Source organism: Callospermophilus lateralis, unplaced genomic scaffold, assembly GCF_048772815.1.
Source record: "Callospermophilus lateralis isolate mCalLat2 unplaced genomic scaffold, mCalLat2.hap1 Scaffold_413, whole genome shotgun sequence".
In the NCBI taxonomy this organism is placed as follows: Eukaryota; Metazoa; Chordata; class Mammalia; order Rodentia; family Sciuridae; genus Callospermophilus; species Callospermophilus lateralis.
This window is the reverse complement of record NW_027514365.1, coordinates 1175074-1194761: the sequence shown is the minus strand read 5'-3', so window position 1 is coordinate 1194761 and position 19688 is coordinate 1175074. Positions and strand designations below refer to the sequence as shown.

The window sequence follows — 19688 nt, the reverse complement described above, 5'->3', positions numbered from 1 at the left end:
TTGACATCATTCATGTGGTGCTGGTTCTGCAGGAATGCAGGATTCTGGGGTTTGGGGGCTTCTGCTGGGATTTCAAAGGAAGGCCCAGGAAGCCAGTGTCATATCCCTGTTGGCTGCCCCTGAGGGGGTGATGCATAAAGATGTGAGAAGGAAGTCAAAGCTGCATGGAGACCCTCGGGATTCAGAGATGCCAGCACACAGGACACCTACTGAGGGGAGCTTCAGGAATCAAGCAGAAACAAGCCAAGAGAAAGGCCATGTGGGCCACGACCAGCAAGGCCGTAAGGTGAAGTTACACAAGCCCTTCAGAGAAACAGTGAAGCACCATGTCCCCAGATGCTGGATGTGGAGTGATAGGACTTGTTTATTCAGCTTTTGTTTAGATTTTGATCTTGCTTCAGTTCCGTCCCTTCCTTCTATACCTCTATTTTTCTCTTGTGGAATGGAGATTATTATGGTTTGGATGTGAGGTGTCCCCCAAAAGCTCATGAGACAATGTGAGAATGTTCAGAGGAGAAATAATTGGGTTGTGAGAGCTTTAACCCAGTGAACTTTAACCCAGTGGTAACTGAAGGCAGGAAGGGTGTGGCTGGAGGTGGTGGGCACTAGGGGTGTAACTATGGGGTATATATTTTGTATCTGGTGAGTGGAGTCAGAGTCAGTCTCTCTCTCTCTCTCTCTCTCTCTCTCTCTCTCTCTCTCTCTCTCTCTCTCTTTCTCTCCTCTCTGATCATCATATGAGCTGCTTATCTCTGCCACTCTTCCACCATGATGTCCTGCCTCACCTCGAGCCCCTAGGAATGGAGTTGGCTGTCTGTAGTCCAAAACCTCTGAATCTGTGAACCCCCAAATAAACTTTTCCTCCTCTAAAATTATTCTTGTCAGGTTTTATAGTCGCAGCAGCAAAAAACCTAACTAAAACAGAAATGATTACTCTATGCCACTATATTGGATATATATAATATCCAATTTGCTCTTTTTAGGGGAAAACATCCATGAGTTTGCCTTGAGTCTCAGATGAGATTTTTTAACTTGGACTTTGGGTTATTGCTAAAGTCTCTCAAGACTATGGAGACTCTTGGAAAGGGTCTAAATGTTTTTTGCATTGTGAGATGGGCATGCGTTTTGGGGGGCTGGGGTTGTAATGTTAAAATTTTGACATGAGGTATCCTCCAAAAGTTCATGTGTGAGACAAGACAAAAATTTTCAGAGATGAAATGATTAGATTATGAAAGACATAACCTAATCAGTGCATTAATCTACTAACATGGATTAACTAGGTGGACACTGCAGGCAGGTAGGTATGGCTGGAGGAAGTAGGTCATTGAGTGTATGCCTCTGGGGTTTAAATTTTGTTCTTGGTGAGCACAGCTCTTTGCTTCCTTGGTGTCATGTCATATCCTAGGCTGCTCCCCTCGGCCATGCTCTTCTGTCATAATGTTCTGCCTCACCTGGGGCCCACAGCAGTGGAATAACCTAACCATTGACTGAACCTCTGAAACCCTGAGACAAAATAAACATTTCGTCCTCTAAGGTGGTCTTATCAGGTTTTTTGGTCACAGTGATGAAAAGGTTGACTAACACATCAGGCAACTACAGGCTCAGGTCAGTTGCCAACGTTTACAAATTGGACGATTTCACATAAAAAATTATAGTTCTGCCTTGCTGTTTTTTATTTTTAAATTTTTAATTGAGATAAAAGAGTAAAAATTTATCATCTTAATCATTTTTAAGTATGTAGTTGGTGGTATTATTTTCTCATTCTATGCAACTGGTCTTCAGAACTTTTCACCTTGCAAAATGTTTCACCAATACCCATTAACCAACTCTCCAATTTCCTTTCCCCACCGCACCCAGAAACAACCATTCTACTTTTTGGTTCTAAGATTTTGACTATGTAACTCACATAAGTAGAATCATGTTATTTGTTTTCTTGTGGCTGGTTTATTTCACGTAGCACAATGTCCTCAAAGTTTATCCATGCTGTAGCCCTATTGTTTTATCATAGACTGAATAATATTCCTTTGTATGATATATGAAGTCAGACTTCCACATGCAGTTTATCCACTCATCTGTTGATGGACACTTGGGTTGCTACCCCTTTTGGCTATTGTGAGTAATGCTGCTATGTGTTTGGGTGTATAGATGTCTCTTTAGGACCCAGGTTTCAATTCTTTTGGGTATATGCCCAGAAGTGGAATTACTAGATCATACAGTAATTCTATTTTTACTTTTTTGAGTAACCACCATCCTGTTTTCCATAGTGACTGCCTTATTTTTCATTCCAATTGCTTCACATCCTTGCCAACACATATTACTTTGCAGGTTTTTTCCCATAGTAGCCATCTTTTAATGAGAATAAGGTGATATTTCATTGTGGTTTTGAGTTGCATTTCCCTGGAGATTCTGAACATTTTTTTAAACATTTCTTGGCATTTAGATATCATATTAAGATAAATGTCTATTTGAGTGTTTTGCCCATTTTTCAATTGGATTATTTGATTCTTTTACCAGATTTTCAGTATCTTTATTCACAAATCAGTATTATAATGGTCAGTTTGGATGTAACACCTATGATAAAATAATTATGAAAAGTATAATATTTACAATTAAACAATTGTTTTATATAAGTGGGTCATGTAACTTCCTTCAGTAACAACTTAGTGGACCCAATTCTACTCTCTAAATGGACCAATTTTATGATTCTTCTGGGAGTTTTGAGTTGGGACTAGTTCCTTGGTGTCCCTTTCAAGTGATCAAAGCTTCAAAATATCCCTAGAAACCAATAATTGGAACTAGACCTCCTTAGGATGGAGTAGAGGTAAGAGTGGGGAAAAGGACACTAGATATGATGCCAACAGGATGATGCCATCTGCTTGGCTTCAGAGCATTCTGCACTCAAGGTCAATCTAGAGCCTATACATATCCTGTCACTTCTCAAATGCCCAAAACTGTTGTATTTATCAGGAAAAATGAGAGACGGGCCTCAAGGAAGAATCAGTCCAAACAATCATATGAACATGTCTAAATTTTCAATACCAAGGATTAATTTCTGAAGTATAAGCTTATAACCAGAAGCTGTCCAGTAAGCCATTAACTGGAATGCATGTACATCATTGCCAAGGAGCCTCTGGGCTTACAAAATCATATACATCTTATTTGTCTCTGATTTTAAAATAATCCATTCCCTTGTTGGGTATGCAGGTAAACAGTGGAGAAAGTGGTGCATCTGCAATACCAGCTGGTGCTAAGGATTTCAATGCTTCCAAAGATGTGACCTAGAGAAATTTATTAGGCACCAGATGGGTTCTTCCCTCTAAGCCAACAAGAGCCCATTTAAGTCACTTTTGAACTTTGTTTCAAGCTTATATTATACAAATTCTAGTTGTGGTTGAGGTCTGTCTCCAAAAGTTTCTTGAGTTATTCTTTGGACTCTGTTTTTTTTCTACTGTGTTTTCCTGAATGATCCTTGAAACCATATTTACATCTAGTCCCAATCATCTTTCCTCTAGAGATGTTGTAGAGTTGTGATTTTCAAAGGTCTGATTATACTGTTTAAAAACAATCTCCTGAGAGAGTCCAGGTGTCAACATTTCAGGTCTATTTTTACCATCTGATGGTGTTTGCAAGCAACTGTCAGTGCCTGACCCAAAAGGGCAAAATGTTCTTTAGCAGGGAGGAGGGGAAGGCATAGTGTCTAGGGGTAATGCAGCACGTTTGTGGGTTGGTATTGGTTTGACTTTTACACCTTGTTCCCCAGGCAATTAGGATCCAAACTCCATTCTCCTCAGCATCTCTGAAGCTGACCATCACATTTTTCATTGCTCTCTGAAGAATTTTCTTGAATAAATGTTTGAATTGTTCCAATGTCTTCATCTGATTCTGTACTTATCTGTAAAACATCCCAAACTTTTTGGTGCCAATGAACTTGAATATAAATGACATCTGCAAGGGTTGCATCCTTGAGACTCACATACTTCTCACACAGCAGAAACAAGTCCTGAATGAGACATTCCTTTCTCTGCTGGAACTTAGGGTTTTCAGTTGGTTAACAGATTTTAAAAAATCCCAGGCATTTAAGGTTCTCATCATTTCATACATGGGGATTTTCAAGATGGTCCTCCTGATAAACTGGGCAACAGTCTCATCCAACTCTTTGGCAAGATCCTCATCTCCAGCAGTGCCCTCAGCAATGGTGCCCACTAAGGCACCTTCAAAGCCACCAATGGCAATTCCTACACCCAAAGGCTCCAGGATTTGGGGGTCCGCAAGGGCCAAGATGTAGTCTGTTGTTGAGTAAGAGATCTTTATGTATTCTAGATTTTAACCACATGTCAGATTTATGATCCTATATTAACTCCACATCAAATTTTTTCTCCCATTCCATTGGTTGTCTTTTTACTCTGATACTTGTGTCCTTCGATGCACAGACATTTTTAAGTTTGATAAACTCCAACTTATATTTTTACTTTTTTTTATTGCCTGTGCTTTTGATGTCATATCTAAGAAATCATTGCCAAGTCCATTGTCATGACGTTTTTCTCCCTACATTTCCTTCTAAGAGTTTCCTAGTTTGACATCTTATGTTTAGGTTTTTGATCCATTTTGAGTTATATTTTGTATTTGGAATAAGGAAGATATACATTAATTCCTTTGCATGTGGCTATCCAGTTTTCTTTTTAAAAATTTGTTCTTTTTAGATATACATGAGTATATTTTGACATATTGTACATACAAGGAGTATAAGTTATTCTAAATAGAATCCCATTCTTGTGGCTTTATATGATATGGAATTAATACTGATCATGTATTCGTATATGACCATAGGAAAGGTATGTCCAATTCATTCTACTGTATTTCCTAATCTCTCTCCCCTACATTCATTCCCCTTTGTCTAATCCAACGAACTTCCATTTGTCCCCTCCTTACTCTTCCTTGTTGTGGGTTAACATCCACATTGTCAGAGAGATCATTTTTTCCCCATTGTGTGGTCTTAGCACCTTAGTTGAGAATCATGTGACCACATAGATTATAAGTGTTTATTTCTGGGATCCTTATCCTTTGCCATTGGTTTCAATATCCGACTTAATTTCAGGAGTATATAGTTTTGATTGCTGTAACTTTGTAGTAATTTTTGAAATCTGGAAGTGTGAGGGCTTCAGTGGTGTTTAGTTTTTGAGGTTTTTTTATATATTGTTTTGTCTATTTGAGATCCCTTGATATTCCATATAAATTTTAGGATTATTTTTTGATCTTTGTTTAAAATGCTCCTGATTTTTATAGGTCCTGTGTGCTGTTTGTTAGTTGCTTTGAGCAATGTTGACCTCTTAACCATATTAAGTCTCCAGTCCACAGACACAGGATGTCATCCCATTTTTCTAGAATTTCTTTCAGCAGTGTTTTATTGTACTCAGAGCACAAGTCTTTCACTTCCTTGGATAAGTTTATTTTTAAGTATTTTGTTCTTTTTGATGCTATTGTAAATGAAATTGTTTCCATAATTTCCTTTCAGATAGTTCATTGTCCACTTTTGCTTTTATTTAAAAAGAAGAAGAAATCTGGCTCCATCAGCTGATTTTCCTGCATGGCAGCAGGTTTTGAGCTGAACAGCAGCTGCTCCTTGAAGGAGGACATTTCTTCTCCAATTTGCTATAGCCCCTGCCTGGCCAGCTTCCCCTCACATTCCCTGCCTGCCCCCTACAGGTATTTGTATCTTCTACCCCTTATTTAGATCATCCACAGTGGTGGGTACACACTGCTGCTATCCATTAGGAAGGAGCTAGAGTGTTGGAACACTCTGGAACAGGCAGGCACCTTGACAACTGAACAAAACAAAATCAAAGCTGATTTTCCATGCTCCTTAAATTATCCATAAGCACCCAATTAATTTATTGCAACCATTCAAAACAGAAAAAACTTCAGAAACATATTGTGTGTGTTTTTCTGTACAACAGGATGCAGAATACAAAACTATTCTTTGTGATTTAACAAAATAGACAGTAATGACCCCATCCTGTGCTGGGTAATAAAGAAACTCCCTCAGGAGTTAGTGAACTATGTAGAGTTGTTTATCATTGTCTCATAAATGGCCACAGATGTGTATTCCAGGCTCTTGCATTTGCTAGGCAATTTTTGTTTTTCTTCCCTTCCTAAAGGTTCTTGTCACCAGCAGTACATGTGCCTGTAGCAGTCTGCCTCTGCTTCATAGCTGATGCTTTCAGCACACTGTGGGCTGGGACCAGGCAGCAAGGTTTACTAGAACTGTCAGAGTCAACAGTGGCAGAACAAGTTTCCCGTAGTCTCACCATTGCTTCACAGCTTACCCATGAAGTGGGGTAACAGAAGAGCCCACCCACAGATGAGATAAGGGACTGATAGCCAAGAAGACCAAAGCCACCGAAGTCATAGAGCTGACTTGGAGCAGGCAGAACCACAGGGCAGGTGACTCTCCCCTGCAGCCACAGTCCTCTGGCCACCTGGGGGCTGGAGGCACTGCCCATCACTATGGGAGGCACTTGACCTTTTGGCACTGAGCGCACTCTGCCTGTTCTTTAATGGAGAAATAAAAAGCACTTCTGCCTTTTCTGCATCCTTCTCCCTCTTGGGGGCCCAAATCAACTGATCTACAGCTTAAATACATTTTTACTTTTCCCAAGGAACTTCATTTTGGATTATATCCATGAGGCACTCCCTCCACTTCATTGCTCTGTGGGAAGATTTTTGTTTTGTTCATTTATTTTAGATTTTTTTATTATAAACATTTTAAAATACATTCAATATTTGGAAAAGACAAGTATAATTAACCCCACATACCCATCATTCATTTTCAACTTTGCTGTTTTGTTTCATCTCCCCCCTCCACCTTTTCTTTTGTCCCCCTCAAGGCAGGGAGGTGGCACATTTTTACATAACATTGTTTTGTTTTCAGGCACTCATTTTAACAACAGGCAGTAGTCTCCATGGATCATCATGTATGAGTTATAGTACTAGCAAGGAAAAGTACTTGCACCACTTCTTGTCCTTTTAACAACCCTCAAAGGTAAATCCCCTTTTAGTAGATGAGGACCTTGAGGTTCTGCCTTAATGTGTGGCTAGAACAAAGGCTACATGATGGCGTATTAGTTGGGAAACTCTGAAGGAAAAAGCAACAACATTGTTTTCTTCTTTCTACTCTCAGATCCCCACTCATCAGTCACTTTGGACAGCAGGTGTTAAGTCTCCCTACCAACCAACTGTTTCTCTGATGTAGGACAACAACTGGATGTCCTCTAGTTCAACCCAATATTGCTGCTCACTGCCTGGAGATAAAACCAGATCCCGAAGTTGGGCTCTGGGTCACGCAAGACTGCCCCCAGTTCAGATGCCCAGCTGCAAGTTTCAGGTTGTGGCCTATGCCTCTGACTATAGACCAGGGCTCCTATGGTCCTCCTCCATGTGTTCCATTAATTTTCTAGAGGAGCTCACAGGGCCCAGAGAAACACTTGACTTCCACTTGCCCATTTATTGTAAAAGATAATACCAAGAATACAGATGAACAGCCAGATGACAGAAATGTGAAGAGGCACGAGAAAGGGGTGTGGACATTCTAGGCCCTCTTTGGGATGCCACCCTCCAGCACCTCTGTGTGTTCAACTACCTGGAGGCTCTCTGTCTTTTTGAGTGTTTAGGGAGCTTCCTAGGCATGATAAATTCCATCAACCAATTACAACGGCCCTAGGTGATCACCTCAACTTTTCTCTCCTATCCAGAGGCTGGGGGAGGGCACCCAATGTCCATCCCTCTATCCTGCCTCAGTCTTTCTGGATATAGCCCCCATCCTGCATTTATTTAGGGGCCTCCTACCACTAGTTGTCTTGTTAGTACACAAAAGACACTTATTACTTTGGAGATTCCAATGGTTTTAGGAGCTATGAGCCAGGACCCCGTGGGGATGCCAAATATGTATTTCTTACACAGATGCAGTTCTGGCTATATAACAAAAAGGTCCCAAATGTAGTACCCTGAGCACGTTAAATGTTTCTGTCCTGTAAAAGTTTGCCTAGGTCCAGATCATGCCCAGGGTGACCATGTGGCTGGGTAGGGACCCAGATCTCATCTCACATCACTCAGCCATTCTCAACATCATAGACCAAGATGGCTGCTCCAGGTTTTCTTGTCAGCTGGAGGTGGAGAAGGGAATATTGCATGGTGTGCCCATTCCCTTGAAGGGCAGGATCCTTAGGTTGCATGCATAGTTTCTACTCACCAATCACTGTGATGGTGCATTTTATCACATGATCACACCTGTGAGGGAGACTGGGAAATGTAATCCAGATTTGGGGTAGGCTGTGACCTAAAAAAAATTTAAAATTCAATTATTAAAGGGAAGGGAAAGAAAATGGATACTGGGTATTAGCAAGCAGTACTTTCATGATTGGGATAAAAGGGTTCTTTTCAAGTTCAGGATGTGGTTTTGAGTTCTTTATATTGGACTCAATTGTGGCCCATTTTAATAAACTCAGTGGTTTCTGGTTAAACTGGAGATAGAGATTCCTTGATTAGGGACTTGAATCATTTTTCCCTTGTCTCCATGAATATTTGCTTTGTGCTTTTCTGTTCAGAACATTTATAACCATACTTTCCTTTTAGAATAAAATTTATTCTAATAGTAAATTTACATTAAGTAAATTAAATTCTCTCACCCTCACTGAAGAGGCTCCAGTTACATCATAACAGCCCCTCCATTGATGGTTTTAGTTTAAGCTCTGCTCTTTCCTACTTTCATGGCCATGGACACATTTCCCTTCTCAAAGCCTCCTTGTCCTTTCTTGAAATAATTCCATCTACTCATCTATGGCTGTAGAGGTCAACAAAGGATAAATGAAGGTTCTTGGCACACAGTGAACACTCAGTAAGTTTTATATGTGTTCAGATATGTGTATAATCTCTCCCACTAACTCTATGCTTTTTAATTCCTATCATTTCTAAAAACAATAACTATAGCATTTTTAGCATTTTCACAGCTATCATTTAATTTGTGCTTTACAATACCTGTGAAATAGGTAGATGTGTTAGTAAGCTTCCCACCACTGTGACAGAATGCCTGAGAAAACAACTTAGAGGGGGGAAGGTTTATTTGGGCTCATGGTTTCAGAGGCTTCAGTCCATGGTCAGCTGGCTCCATTACTTTGGACCTGAAGTGAGGCAGAACATCATGGAAGGAGGGTCTATTGGGGGAAAGCTGCTCACCTCATGGCAGCTGGGAAGCACAGAAAGAGAGAAGGAGGGGACTGGGGACAAAAGTCCTCCTCCAAGGACCCACTCCCTCCATTTAAGTTCCACTTTTTACAGTTTCCACCACCTCCCAGCAGTCCCTTCAGCTAGGAATCCCTTAATGGATTAGAGCATTGATGAGATCCAGACCCTCACAATCCAATCACTTCCCCAAACTTTCATTCCTGAAGATTGCTGCATTAGGGACCAAGCCTTCAACACAGGAGCCTTTGGGGGACACTTCATATCCAAACCATAATAGTAGAGCAGATAATACTATTCTTCTCATCTTCTAGATTAGTAAATACAGTAGGGCCCCCCTTATCCAAGGAGGACATGTTCCAAGATCCCCAGAGGATGCCTGAAACCACATATAGTGCTAGACCCTATATAACTTTTCTTCCTATCCATACATATATGATACATATGTGAGAACTTTAATATATACATTAGTTAGGTGAGAGATTAACAATAATAATAAAATAAAATAATTATAACAACACTATAAGAAAAGCTATGAAGGAAAGACTTATGGTCTCTCAGAATATCCAATCATATCCTACTCGTGCTTCTTTTATTGACAGTAGGTAACTGACATTGGAAAGTGTAGATAAGGGGGACACGGTGCACAAGCTCAGAGAGATGGATTCAGTTACTCAAGGTTGCAACCTCTTCCCTCTTGCTGGGTCCTTCCCATGTGCACTATACCTGCTCCACTGGCTGTTACCTTAAACCAATCACAAAGCGGCCCTCTCTCAAACCTCCCCTCAATTTACCCATGACAGCCAAGCTCTTCACAAGAGTTGCCAGCATGTGCTACCTCCATGTCCTCTTTCTAATTCTCATCAGCCTGCCCCATTTGATTTGTGCCTCTGCCTAATTGATCCTGGATAAAGCCTGACTGGCCTCAAGCTCTCTGTTCCCTCTGACTCTTGTCCTCAACAATCTTATCCATTCCTGTGTTTCCACATGCCATCCCTAAAGTTTGTCACCTGTGTAGGCTTCTCTGGTCTTGATGCCTCCCAGGTCAGGGGTGGAAGCTGTTTAGGAGAACCCTTTCACAGAAGTCCAGACAACAAGGAGGACCTGAGCCAGGGTGGAAATGATGGAATTAGAAAAAAAAAATAAAAAACAATGAATACAAAAGATGCTTGGAAATATTCCCATGATGTGGAGACTACATGGCTTTGGGATTCCGAGGGAGTCACAGATTCTAACAGTGGGTACTTGGGAGACACTCATGGATAGGACTGCAGGGGAAGCTATTGGGGCATGTCTGATGCAGGTTGTAGACCTGAGCCTGCAGCGAGGGAGGGACATCTAAACAGAAAGCCCAGTGGCTAGGGAATGTTTGCTCAGAATCATTTTCCTTACACTTTCTCTGCCTAGTGATGCAGGCACCCTCCTCTCCCCACCAGGGCCTGCAACTTTGACAGCAGAGTGGATAGAAGGAAAAATGTTGCTTCTCCATGATGTAGGTCATTATCACATCTACAAGGAGCCATGGTAGTGTATTTTAGAGCATCAATATAAAATCATAGCATTCCTGACAGGTTTTCTAAAGGATAGGTGACAGGTGGAAATGTGTGACCTGTCACCTTCAAACCTTGTGGCTATACTGGACAGACCTAAGGAGACCTGAAGGCAGACCTAGTCATCTTGGGAGTTTCTCAAGGTCTCTATATTTTAAAAAACCCTATACTACTGTGCTTCTTGGAGCTAGGTTTGGAGTTACAAAGAAGTTCTGAAGAATTGAACAACTACTGAAAACAATCTGAAATCTCCCTGAATTAGGTCCAGTAGAGATGAAGTTGTAGTTAACCCACATGGCCACATAGGGGAAGCACACACTTCATGAAGTGGTCCCATTGGCTTTGGTCTTAGTCCCACTGCACCATCTACCCTCCCACAGACTCTCAGAGCCTCATTCAGGGATCTAACTTTCTCAGCACCTGGCCTTCAACCCTCATTCTTGTATGCTAGGATAGGAGGGCCATCTACCTCCTGATGCCCTCTGGAGTCTCCGAGCCGTGTTGTCACTTACCACCTCAACGTCCCAGCACCTTCCTTCCTACTTTTGGCTTGTCCTATTCACCTGCCTTGTCTCTCCAAGTCCTAGTCATAGTCTCCAACCTGGCCAGCTTCTCACCACTGGCAGCCATGGCTTTATCTCTAAGACTGCAAGTGATTCCACAGAGTGTGACAAATCTGTGAGCAGAATGACAAAGGAGAGGAATCCAGCAGCCTCACATGATGGGTTTTGAGTGCCACCATGGGGCACATTGTTCAGGCAATCGATATCTAGTTGATGCAGAGTAGCATCCAGGGAAAAGCCACTGATATGCCTTGAAAAAATGTTGACTTTCTGGTTTTGTTAACAATTAAGTCTGCCTTTTATTCTCAGACAATGGGGAGAATTCAAGGCAATCATGTGTCATGAGTGCTTCTTTAGCACAGTGGTCTCATCCTGGACATGTTTGCCAAAAGCCAGTTTTCCTTTTGCTCTTCTGGGATGTCTGATCTACTTAGTTCAGGGAGGAAATGTCATTGAAGTAGCCATATATGCCTGGCTGTCACAAGTGGCTGAGCAGCATGACACAACTTCTGGAGTCGTGGAGAAGGGACTCTGAAGAAGAACTCTGAGAATGTGGGTGACAATGAGTGCATGCCAGCATTTTGACCTTCTACAGAGTCCAGTTCACCTCCTCCCAATCTGGAGAAAGTCTGGGATCTTTCCAGAGGAATGGAAGAAGTGTTGCACGTTGCCCTTGAATCCCTGCTTCAAATCCCACTGTCCTGAGTAATCAGGTGACCATACCCTTTCTTTAGTTATCCAAGTGAACTGATGTGAGGAGGGACCCCAGGAGAAAGCTGTCTGGCTTCCCTGACACTTCCACCTCCGGCCTCTGAGCCTGCTAGTCTCAGCTCAGGCACTTGGTCCTTAGCATTTAGGTAGGAACTGAATCAGTTTTGACAGCACCCTGTGTAGTATTCACCTGATGTCCTTCCTACAAGGGGGCTGAGCCTAGTGTGGATGCAGAGACTGGGACACAGGTGCTGAGACTGTGACAGGTAACCCTCTTCCACTGCAAAGCCAGCCAAACAAGTGTGGCCTCCAAAAGGCCACCAGAGGAGTGGGAGGAGGAGGGAGAGGTGGTAGGAACCGGGGGCTCCTGAGGAGCCCATTTGGGTCAGGGGGACAGCAGAGATGGCCCCAGGTCAGCCAGGCAGCTCAGGGAATTGGCGGCAGCGTCTATTTGAGAGTTTATGGTAAGAGGCTGGAGCAGGCACAGCCTGCACATCCCACCCTTTAAGGAAGTGGGGAGGAGAGCAGCAGGGGTGTGGTTAATGACTGGGAGGAGGAGGGAGAAAACACCAACTGTCAGCCCTCTTACTCAGCCACAGCCTCCAGAGCCGCCGCATGGTACCTGTCACAGACCCTGACTCACCTGAACCTGCGCAGCCTCCAACTCACCTAGCAGCGCCCTAGAAGCTGTCTCGGAGTCCGCGCCTCGCTCTCGGTGAGCTTCCTCTCGCGATTCGCGAACCCCTGGCACAAGGGTTCCTGGCTTGACTGGGTGGAAGGGGCTAGAGCGGGCGGCAGTTCCGGCATCGGGGTACCTGGTACCAGGAACTTGGGGTTCCAGGAAAACACGCGACTGACCCAGAAAGTAGGAGTCCCGGTGCTGTGCATGCCCTGAACTCTCTAGCCTTCAACTGGGGGCCCAGAGATGTTTTCCCTTTTTGTGCTCTTGATATAGACAGGGGAGGCTGGGGCCACTGGCACGAAGGAACGGAAAGCTTGTGCCTCTAAAAGTCAGAGTCAGAGCCATGAGCCAGTTGGTGGTTTGGGAATCCAACTTAAGCTCCTGCCTCGGACCTCAGCCCTTGCCCCGCCCTGCTCCATTCTCTAGGCCCTTCAGCACCCCCTGGGGTCACATTCTTCACCCACCCCATCCCACTCCACTCTTCCAGTATTTCTTGTCTCCCTCCCAGTTTTCTGAACCCAGAGCTCTGACTGGAAGCAGGCTGGGCACTGCAAGGGGGACTCAAGCCTAACTCCTAACTCCAGATGTGTGTGCTTGGATCTTTATGAAGCTGTCTTCCAAATACCCCTCAAGGGTTAAGCTCTGGGCTGCTTGCTCCTGCTGTCAGGCTGTGCGTGGGCAAAGCTTTGGGTCAGTGAATATGGAGCATAAGGGTGATGTTCTGAAACCCACCAAATGCTGCCACTTGCCCTAACCCTGGGCCATATGACACCAGAATGTTCCCACTCCCAAGGGGCAAGCTCCAACTGAGATCATTTAAGGACCAAGTTGGGACCAAGGGGTGGCCTTAGCCAGCAGGACTTGGAAAACAGAGGCAGAAGAGGTTTAGGCAGACCTGCAGCTAGGCTGGCCTAATGAGGGCATGAACAGGGTAAGGGGTGCCAGGAGTTTCCTCCATGTCCTAGCTGTTCTCTGCTCACCTGAAGAGCTGTTGCTGACCTAAGCACTGCTGAGGTTAGGAGGTCAGGGAGAGCAGGATGCAGCAATGAAAAAGTGACTCAGGACAGAAGAGAGAAATGAAGCAGTCACTCAGAAGACCCAACTTTGGCAGGACAGTCTGCATTCATTCATTCTCTTACTGGCTTCTCACCTGCAACCAGGTGCTGAAGCCAGGTGCAGGAAGGCAAGGTGAGTCTGACATGTCCCTTGCTTGCCGGGACAGAGTTGGGAAGAGCAGGGCATGCCATGGGAAGGGGCAGAGTACAATCAATCCAGTGCTTGGGTGGGAGACCAGAGCCAGTCAGGGATGGCCAGGAAGGGTTCCTGTCACAAGGGACTCTAAGTCAGGACTGAAGGATCTATAGGAATTTGCCAGGAAAGAGGAAGAGGGGAAGAAGACAGCCCAGAGGAGGGAAGTGCAAATATCAGAGGCCAAAAGCAGCAAGTTAGAAGCAGCTTGACAAATGGTGGAACTGAAAGTAGCTTGGTTAGTTGGGAGCCTAGAGAGCGCAGGGGTGAGGGGAAGCTGTGAGGTAAATTGAGACAGCTCCTCAGAGCCTCTGAAGGCATGCTCAGGCTGCTATGGCAACTCTTGCTGGAGCAAAGCTTGGGACCTGGAGCCCAGCATGAGACTTCCCAGCATGCCTTCAACTCTGGGATGAAGGTGCCAGATTTAGCAAATAAAAACATGGGACACTCTGAATTTAATTTCAAATAAGCATATTTGAATATTTGTTTTCAGTATGTCATTCAAAAATTTGGGACATACTTATACCCATACTTATGCTTATTCACCATTTATTTGCAATTCAAATCTAACTGGGTGTCCCGTATCTGTCTGGCAACCTTTCTCTAAGTTGGAGTTCTTCTGGGAAGTCAAAACTGGGAACTGCCTTGCTGCCTTGAGACCGTCTCAGGATACATTTATCTTGTAACCAAATTCTCCCGGATTCCATTTTGGACTTCCATCACTGAGTGACCTATGATGATAATGATGATGATGGTAGTCAAGAAAATCAGTTCCTTGGTCAGCTCATTTGTCTATAGAGCTGGAGGAGGGTGGTGCCTCAGAAAGAAACTGGGCTTCAGAGCCCTCTAGGGCTGGATTCAAATTCGTGGAAACCAGATAACTTCTCTGAGCCTCAGCTCCTGCTTATGTGGAGCATGGGTGATAGTACACTATGGAAAAAGTGGTCCATATTAATTTTTATGACACATTCACAGAGGGTGACAAAAACAGCACCCACAGAGTGCTTGGAGCTCCCTGATTTTCATTCCCATCCATGAAGCCCTCAGAAGTGTTGGGGGAATATGTGTAGGATTGTTCCTGATTGGGGGGATAGTCCCTGGGCAGGGAGGGGGCTGGTGTTTTTTCTCAGGGATACCATACCCATCTACATGGCCTGTTTCAAGAAGAGGAGATACCCAGGCTTGTCCTTGGAGGGTGGCAGGTAGGCCAAGTGGGAATGACTCAAAGCCCATTTAGCTGAAGGGAATTGTGAATGAATTAAAGAAGAATCCACATCAGACGCCTAACAATGCCTGATGCTGACAAATTCTTCATAAAATGAGGCTTTGATTATTCATAGTTTTATAATGAGCTCCTTATTAGAAAAATGGAGCTCTGGGATGGAGGGAAGAAGGGTGCCTTGTAAACCAGGCTTTGACTTTAATAAGACCATTTGTAAGAACAAATTAGGGGATTCCTTAAATGGGTCCTGGAGGGACTTAGAGTCTGTTTAAGAGAAAGGGCTGGTTCCAAGCCCAGCTCTGGGACTCTGTGTATGACCTTGTGGGAACCGCTGGGTTATAAAGTGTCCCTCTTTCCAGTGGTAAATCTCCCTATCCCCCTGCCCAGTAATAAGTATTTTTGTTCCTAGTCCTTTAGGGCAGCATTTGCCAGGAGTGTTCAGAAAGACTCTGTGCCATGAGATAGTTAGAGGTGCCCCATTGGCAAAACATTCAAATGAGGTGTGTCATTCATACTGGCATGGTCAAGGTTATGGTAAGTGATGCTGAGTAAAGTACACAAAACTGGTTTTATGCAAGCACTCATTGAATACAGCCTAGAAACCTTGAAAATTTCTAAAGGATGAGGCATTAGGCATGTAGTGAGTGTGGATTGGGGCACAGGGCAGATGTCACACAGGACTTCTGAAAGTATTGTTCCTCCTCTACCTAGGACCAGCCTGTCTCATCCTGGACTTAGCTGTGTCCACCTCAGAGATCTTTGGGGAACAAGCTCTTGTGTGCAATTCTCCTGACATCACCATCCTTCCTTGAGAGACTCTCTCCATGTTGTCCTAACCCTTCCCCTGCATCTTATGCCCCTGTCCCTGATAACAGTATTTCCACATCCCTAAAAATGCTGATAAGGCTAGGGGAGAGGATATGGTGGTCCCCCCATGGACTCACGTGTAGGGTCTCTCAGATCTAGTTTTCCCCATGTGGGCCTGGCCTCCTGGGTGAATGGTGGTTACACAGGGGAGATGGGAGCAGAGAAGCACAGGAGCAGAAGTCAGTTTTTTGAGGGTATGGTACTGAGCAATCTGGCTTCATGACCATTCCTCATGGAATGGACCAGTTGCAGGGCACAGGAGCGAGAGCAGGGGCACAGTCTCTACAACCCTCATGTGTGCTTTCCTCCTAAGCAGGCCAGTGGTCAACAACCCAGGCTAGGAATCAGCATGCCTAAGTTCCAAGCCCAGCCCTGGGACTCTCTGTATGACACTGGGCAGGTCATTTAGCTGTAGTTTCCTCATCTGTAAGGTATCCTTATCTTAAGGGGCTTTGGTAAGGCTGGGGTGAGATAGTATACACTGGGAGCACACACCAGAGATGACACTAGCATGACCCTAAGCAGATGGGACAGGCACTCTGCTGTTTCAGTATCACTCCTATAGTGCCAGATCAGGGGGACTATGGGGGTGGAAGAGGCAGATCTTCAGGGGGCTGTGACATGTATCAATAAGTACAGACTATTATTTCAACATTTTGATACTCATAGGGCCTATTCACAATTTAATATCCTCAGCTGCACATGAAATATTCAGTCCAGTAACAGGCACACGGTGGGTGCCGAATGAATGTTAGCTATTCTGTTTTGGCTTGTAGCTGTATCTGAGCTTGTGGGAAGCACTTTATTTATTTATTTTGTTAGTTAGTTATTTAGTTCCTAAGGCTGTGGGCCACTTTCTTGGCGGCAAATACATCTTCCCTGGGGGCTGCCTTATGGGCACACATCAGACACTTAACAGTATTTACTCCTGCCCATCCCCCTCCCAGTTCACTGCACCTTGGGAATAGCCAGGCCTAATTAACTCTTTAGCAGCAAAGACACTGTCCAGCGATGCCCATCAGGAACTGGAGCCCCAGTGATCATTGAAAGTATTCAGAGAGCTGATAGGAGAAAATGGTGCCTGTCCTTTCTGGGCCTCTTCATACTGTGTGCAAAGCTCTGAGCTCTGTGAGGGGATGGGTTGGGGGAGGGGATGGCTTTTTGAGTCACTCCGCTGTTTCCCAAGGTATAATTATTACTCACAATGACAGTTTGATTAAGAGAGCAGACTCCAGGCTGCATATTCTGATGCACTTTTTACCTAGATGCAATGGGCAGAAGAAGAAAATGGCGTGGTTTTTATTTTTAAGAGACTCTCCAGGTGGGCTGCAGGGATGGGCACTGCTCTAGGTTTTGGAGTCTTCTCCAGCTCTTACCTTTTCCCCATGTTAAGGGTGAGATTGGAGCCAAAATCCACAGCCACTAACATCCATGGAAGGAAGAGGGTTCCCTTTTTGCATCTTGGCTAGGGTCGCTAACATTTCCCAACCCTCCAGTTGTCTCTTCCTTTAGTGTTCTGAGCCCCCACCCCTATAATCTGGCAACAAGAAGATCACTCACTAACCACAGGACAGATCTCCCTCCACAGTGGGCCAGCTCTCCCACCCAGGCTTAGGGCTCCCCATTTTCCATGCTCTTTCTCTTGTGGAGGGTCTTCCACCTGACTCTCTGAGACTTCCCCAAGCTGGGGCAGTCCCTCTGGTGCCCACAGGGTTCAGGAGGCTCCTCTCAGCCCCTCTGGGAATTGCACTCAGGGTGGTTTTGATCTTCAGGGGTTCCTGTTCCAGCTGTGTGGGAAAGGCCAGACTACAGTCCTGGCCCCTTGAGGAGGTAGCACACTTGGTCCTGGTTTCTAGTTAATGTGCTTTGTTCTCCTGACCACTTCCTCAGGCACCCAAAGCTCCTCTTTGTTCTGCAAGAGTGTGTAGCTCTAGAATCTTTCCATGGGGCCTCACCACCCACCACCCCAAGTGCCTGCTTCTTACAGGTTCCAAGGGAGCTGATTCTGCTGCACCTGCGCAGACACTCTTGGCAGCAACCAGTCTGTCCCCTTGCTGTGGCACAGGTGGTTAGTGCTGATGTACAGAGCTGTCAGTGGAGGCCTTTGCAAGGGACTCACCATAATTCCCATTCCTGAGCCCCAGATTCCACTGCAGCCACAGATGGGGCTTTCTTGGGAAGTGGAAGGAGAGTCCTGCTCACAGCCTGGGCACTGGCTTCTTCTGCCTGCTAGCTGTGTGACCTTGAGTGTCTCTATTCTTCTAAGCCTCCCTTTCATGTTTGAAAATGAAGACTTTGTCCCACCTCTTTTATGGGGTCCTTGAGAGAAATACACTACTTGTGTGAGGATGCTCCAAAAAACTCATGGGAGTTGGCTCAGGGAATTGAAAGAGTTTGGGGACAGAATGATGTGGGCCTGAATCTTGACTGATTTTTCCAGGTAATGGAACTGCTCTGAACTGTCCTTTCCTCCTGGAAACTCATTCTAGGCCTTAATTGAGTGTCCTTCCCCTGCACTCTCAGAGTTCCATCTTTTCATCCAAACTTGAAGGAGTCTGTCTGTCCTTGCAGGTTTACAGTCTGGCATGGGAAGCAATGCGTGGAGGTGAATAACTGGCAATATGTGAATTTACAATCCATTACAGGGGCACAGGGTGCTATGAGATTAGACAACAGGAAGACTGGTTAAGAAATGTGACAGAGCCTCATGAGGAGTGGCATTTGAAAAAGCTCTGTAAGGACAGGTAGGATTCAGCTGTGGGAACTTGGGAGGGTGATGTAGTCAAAGAAGAGTGTAAATAAAAGCAGAGAGGTGGAAAGGCCTGGTCTCAGTGACTCATTTGGGGCGGAGCCCAGGGTGGCAAAGGACAACAGAAAATAAGGGTAGAAGTGAGGTGGCCTGGATCTGGAGACGAAGGAGTGTGGGACATCATGGGATTTTATTGGGAAAGCAGTGGTGGAGAGCTGTTGGAGCTGTTGCCTTGGGTGGAGGGGCCTTGGTCAGATTCAGGAAGTGGTGCGAAGTGGATTGGAGAGTGGATTGAAGCTTGCGCTTGCTGAATAAGGGACTTCGCAGTGGCTCAGTTCCTGAGAGTGAATACATTGTGTGGTTTGGGTTGAATGTGGGGTCTGGATGGTTTCTGTGCATCAACTGGAAGCTTCTGCTTTCTCAGAGCTGAAATTGGTTCTTTGACGACTTAGAAAACTTGTGGGAACGTCAAGCAGTGTAGGCTCTATAGGTAATCTCCCAGTTCTGAATTTTCTTTCTTCCATGTTCTCGATTCATACCTAAGTCCCTTTCCAGGGGCCTCACCTTGGAGGTGCTGGGTGCTGATGACTCCCAGGTTCCGCCTTGCCCAGGCCCTCCATGGCCTCCCTTGAGAAGCTCATCTTAAATGCCGCAGCTTGGAAATGAGACCTGTCTTTCTCCCCAAAGCATGTCCTCCTCCTGCAATCTGCCTTTCCCTCTGCAGTGCTTGTTTTCCTGCAGGCTGGGTTGGAAACAATGGCTGTCTCTCCCCTACCTCTCTGCCTTTGCTCTTCTCTGCTCATATTTTGCCCATCACTAAGTCCCACAGATTCTTTCTTTATGCCTCTCATTCCTTCCTTCC

General features: G+C 44.8%; 1 pseudogene; it reads right to left on the bottom strand.

Annotated features, from left to right (window-relative positions):
* Nucleotides 1–3155: 3155 nt before the first annotated feature.
* Nucleotides 3156–19446, bottom strand: LOC143387248 (centromere protein N-like; annotated as a pseudogene).
* Nucleotides 19447–19688: the final 242 nt, after the last annotated feature.